The sequence below is a fragment of the Triticum aestivum genome, chromosome 3B (genome assembly GCF_018294505.1).
Source record: "Triticum aestivum cultivar Chinese Spring chromosome 3B, IWGSC CS RefSeq v2.1, whole genome shotgun sequence".
In the NCBI taxonomy this organism is placed as follows: domain Eukaryota; kingdom Viridiplantae; phylum Streptophyta; class Magnoliopsida; order Poales; family Poaceae; genus Triticum; species Triticum aestivum.
Window position 1 is genome coordinate 730,288,592 of NC_057801.1, and position 5,231 is coordinate 730,293,822.

Genomic DNA, 5,231 nt, shown 5'->3' on the forward strand with positions numbered 1-5,231 from the left:
AAGCATGCAAACTAGGCATCGTGATGTTGCTGATTTTAGTCCCTGTTCTGCTGTTATTTTCATGCCATGTAAACTTGGTGCTACAGAGTGATCCATGCGTATTTTGAGATACTTCATTAATGGTGTTTTGAACATGTGGTTATTGTATATCCATTCACGCCATTTCTTGTAATTATGGAGTAGTCTAGCATGTCATTTTTGTGCTCTACTTTTGCTTCAAAATGTTTCCTGGCAGATTGTTTACATGTTATTCAATTTGGCCAAGCTTGCTATAGTTGATCCTTGCATGCTATGGACTTGCTCTTGACTTGGTTTGTTTCACAAACATGTCTTCTTGATGATGCTATGCTTATCTTGTCATGCAATGACTTGTGGTGAGTGAATCGAGCATGTTAAGTAGTGTTCATGATGTTGCTGTTTTGCTAGGCCGAATCTGTTATTTCGTGATGCCATGTAAACATGCTTCTACTAATCATTCTATGCATAATATGGAGATGTTCTATAAACATGTTTTGATCTACATGTCATCCTCTATCCATCCATGCCCCTGGTTGCATTTATAGCCTGCTGTAGCTTGTTCATATCTTGCTCCAAAGTTGCTTGATAATGTTGAGGTCAGCCTGTTTACATTAAGTTCACTTGTTACCATGGTTGTTCCTAGTGTTCCATGCACCATATGACCTTGCTCTTGCCATTATTAGCTTCACAAACATGTCTTCTTACTGTTGGGTGTCTTGCCATGCCATGTATTGCTCTGTGGTGAGTGGTACAAGCTCACCAACATGCCTTCATAATTTTGTTTCTGCCATGTTTGAATCTGTAATATAACTTGCCATGTTTACGTGGGTGCCATCATATTTTCTGATCCTTTTTGGCTTGTGGTCAGTAAGGGACTTTTGATCTATGCATCTAGTAGATTCATGCCATGCCTTTGTTTGCCATGATAACTTCCTGGAACATGTTGTTAGATAGCTCTAAGCATTGCATCGTGATGTTATTTTCTGCAAAGTCTGAAATTGTTATAACTTGCAATCTTACCATGTGTGTTTGAGCATGTTCTAGTGATTTCTGGAGATAGCTCAATGTTCATGTTTTGTAATGCTTTACCTGTACATCATGTCCATGCCTTTTGTTTTGTTGTTGAGGTCCTGTAGCATGTTGTTTTGATGCTTGCAATATGCCTAGTTGCTGTTTTGGACAAATTGTAGCTATAACTTGTATAGTGTGCATGTGTTGAACCGTTGCTCCGTTTTGAGTGTTCTTTATATGAAACTTGCCTAGAATTATCATGTTGAATCCTTGTTTTGAGGTGTTTGCTTGATGTTTGTATGCATTTTGCATCAATGCCATGTTTAACTTGTTTTGCTCATATCTTCTAGGCCATAGCTCCGAATTAATTGAACTTCATATGTAACTTGACTAGAATCTCGTGTAGATCATCCTTGTGCATCTTAACTTGCTGTTTAAAAACTTGAACATAAGGTTTATTCAGATCTGGACCAATTTCGAAATATGCATATGAGGACTTACCGGAATTGTTATATGTTGTTCCCGGCCTCATTTAAACTTGCCTTGATGTGTTGCTCTTGTTTGCATCATCTCTTGCCATGAGTAGCTTCATGTAGCTTTGTCATGCATCATGCTTGTTGTGCATCATGACTTGTTCATGTGTGGTGTGTTTACTATGTTGTGTGCTTCTTCTTGTTAGTTCCTGTTTCCGTTGCAATCGTGAGGATTCGTTCGTCTACGCCTGGTTCGTCTTCGTGGCTTCATGTTCTTCATGGACTCATTCTTCTTCCTTGCGGGATTTCAGGCAAGATGACCGCTACCCTGGATCTCACTACTATCATTGCTATGCTAGTTGTTTCGTTCTATCGCTATGCTGCGCTACCTATCACCTGTTTATCAAGCCATCCCAAATTGCCATGAACCTCTAACCTTTGACACCTTTCCTATGCAAACCGTTGTTTGGCCATGTTACCGCTTTGCTCAGCCCCTCTTATAGCGTTGCTAGTTGCAGGTGAAGTTGAACATTGCTCCATGGTGGACAGGATTTTGGTTGGGATATCACAATATCTCTTATATTATTAATGCATCTATATACTTGGTAAAGGGTGTAAGATTCGGCCCTATGCCTGGTGTTTTGTTCCACTCTTGCCGCCCTAGTTCCCGTCATACCGGTGTTATGTTCCCGGATTTTTGCGTTCCTTACACGGTCGGGTGATTTATGGGACCCCCTCGACAGTTCGCTTTGAATAAAACTCCTCCAGCAAGGACCAACCTTGGTTTTACCATTTGCCTCACCACCACCTATCCCTTTCCCTTGGGTCGGCCAACCCGAGGGTCATCTTTATTTTAGCCCCCTCGGGCCAGTGCTTGTCTAAGTGTTGGTCCAAACCGAGCGATGTCCGGCGCCCCCTGGGTAACCAGGGTCTATGCCAACCCGACGTCTGGCTCATCCGGTGTGCCCTGAGAACGAGATATGTGCAGCTCCTATCGGGATTTGTCGGCACAGCGGGAGGCTTTGCTGGTCTTGTTTTACCATTGTCAAAATGTCTTGTAAACCGGGATTCCGAGTCTGATCGGGTCTTCCTGTGAGAAGGTCTGTTCCTTCGTTGATCGCGAGAGCTTGTCATGGGCTAAGTTGGGACACCCCTGCAGGGTATAATCTTTCGAAAGCCGTGCCTGCGGTTATAGGCAGATGGGAATTTGTTAATGTCCGGTTGTAGATAACTTGACACCAGATCCGAATTAAAACGCATCAACCGTGTGTGTAGCCGTGATGGTCTCTTCTCGTTGGAGTCCGGGAAGTGAACACGGTCTTTGGGTTATGTTCGACGTAAGTAGGAGTTCAGGATCACTTCTTGATCATTACTAGTTGACGACCGTTCCGCTTGCTCTCTTCTCGCTCTTATTTGCGTATGTTAGCCACCATATATGCTTAGTCGCTGCTGCAGCCTCACCACTTTACCCCTTCCTTTCCCTTTAAGCTTTGCTAGTCTTGATACCCATGGTAATGGGATTGCTGAGTCCTCGTGGCTCACAGATTACTACAACAATAGTTGCAGGTACAGGTTTATGCGATGATCATGACGCGAGAGCGATGCTTGCTTGCGTTGAGTTCTTCTTCTGCTTCTTCGATCAGGGGATAGGTTCCAGGTCGGCAGCCTGGGCTAGCAGGGTGGATGTCGTTTGAGTTTCTGTTTGTGTTTCACCCATAGTCGGATGATGCTCTGATGTATTGTGATGTTGTATTCGTGTGGCATTGTATGCCTCTTGTATGTATCCCCATCTATTATGTAATGTTGATGTCATGATATCCACCTTGCAAAAGCGTTTCAATATGCGGGTCTATCCTTGGTGGGACCTTCGAGTTCCGTTTGGATAGGGTCGCATATTGGGCGTGACACGAGGAACCCCTAATCAAGGACTCCCTCAGTAGCCCCTGAACCAGTCTTCGATGACGATGTGTTCGGCACGTGGATTGTCTTCGGCATTGCAATGTGGGTTCCTTCTCCTAAACATTTTGAGTTATCTTCCCTTAAAAAGGAACTGTTTCTGGCTCTGCATAATCAATACAACCCTTAGCCACGAAGCCAAGATGTCAAAACAGGAACATTGTCTTCTACTGACAACTTTTTTTGGTGAAGCGTTGCACTTGACTATTCAATATTTAGAACCATTTTCACGCCTCCCGTTTCGCGTTTCGAGGTCAAGCCTCCATTGGCACGTCTTGTAAAAAATAGAGATCGTGCCCTCTCATTACGGGATTCCCATCAATGTGTTTTGGGTAACGCAACCGCGCCTTACACACGATCTTGTTGGGAATAGGCGAGGTTTATGGCTTGAGAGGGGGACGATTGGCATTTTCACCGTTTGTAAGAGGATAAAGATCCCTACTTTCTTCCCCATGCCTTCCTCTAGCCTCTGCCTTCCGACCCCCATGCTCTAGCGCCAAAAAAAACTCTGATCTTTCCCACCGCCACCACCCTCCCAACCCATGGATGGATCAGGCTCTAAGGGAAAATGGGAGGCCTCCTCGTCACTGAGAAGGACGTCGAGGATCTCCGGAGCGCGGGCTATCTGTCCGCGGATATCGTGCATAGGCTCCCCGACAAGGATTAGGTGGTTCACACTCCGGGGCCCGGTGAGAGGGTCATGTTCATCCCTCATTTCCTCATAGGGCTAGGGTTTCCCCACCACCCCTTGGCCTGAGGCCTCATGTTCTACTATGACCTAGATTTCCCTGATCTGGCCCCAAATTCCTTCCTCCACATATCGGCGTTCATCGTCGTGTGTGAGGCTCTGCTCTGCATCCCACCACATTTCGGCCTATGGTTCAAGGTATTCAATCTGAAGCCAAAGGTGGTCGACGGACAGCATGCGGACTGTGGCGGTCCATGGTAAGCAAGCTCCCTAATGCCATCTGGCCCAAAGGGGCATTTGTTGAGACTGTCAATTTGGTAGCAGGAGTGGTTCTACATCACCGAACCCCGCGACGCCAACTGGGCGGCCACTCTTGACTTTAGATTCGAACCCCCTACGAGACTCACCTCATGGAGCACCAAGGGCCTTGATTGGGGGTCCCAAATAGAGGTGAAGATGCTACAGAAACGCATCACAAACGTGTTGGGTGCGAACACCGGCCTCACGAATGTGGTTCAAGTGGTGCTCTTCCGCTGGACCCTTCACTGCCAACTCCGGGCCTCCCCCATCTGGGAGTTCAATCCGGAGGAGCCACGGATACTGAAGCGCTTCTTCGGGACAATGCACGAAGATATATGGAAGCTGCTCTTCAAGGCCCAAAAAAGTTGGCCAATGAAGACCGAGGACATCGTACTCAACATCGAGAATCTGGCCTCAGAGGTAAGCTTTAGTTTTTCCGAAGACCTATTCGGCCGATGCTTTAATTAATAGAGATTTTATCGCCTGCCTTCCGCACAGGGCTGGACGGCATAGGGGGAGCGGATCAAGTCTCTGGCACCGCTATCGGAGAATCCAGATACACCCACTACAAAAAAATACACTTCCGTGATGATACGTGTTTGTCACAGTAGGTCGCGTTTTTTGTCATTCATGTACATCAAGATAGTCATACATGTGTTGTCGTAGAAGTGTTCCATGACATTACCAAAATTATCATCACGGAAGTATCCACTTCCATGACGATAAATTGCGCGTCACAAAAGTGCTTTCATCAAGGGTGACCGACACGTGGAATCCACCGTAAC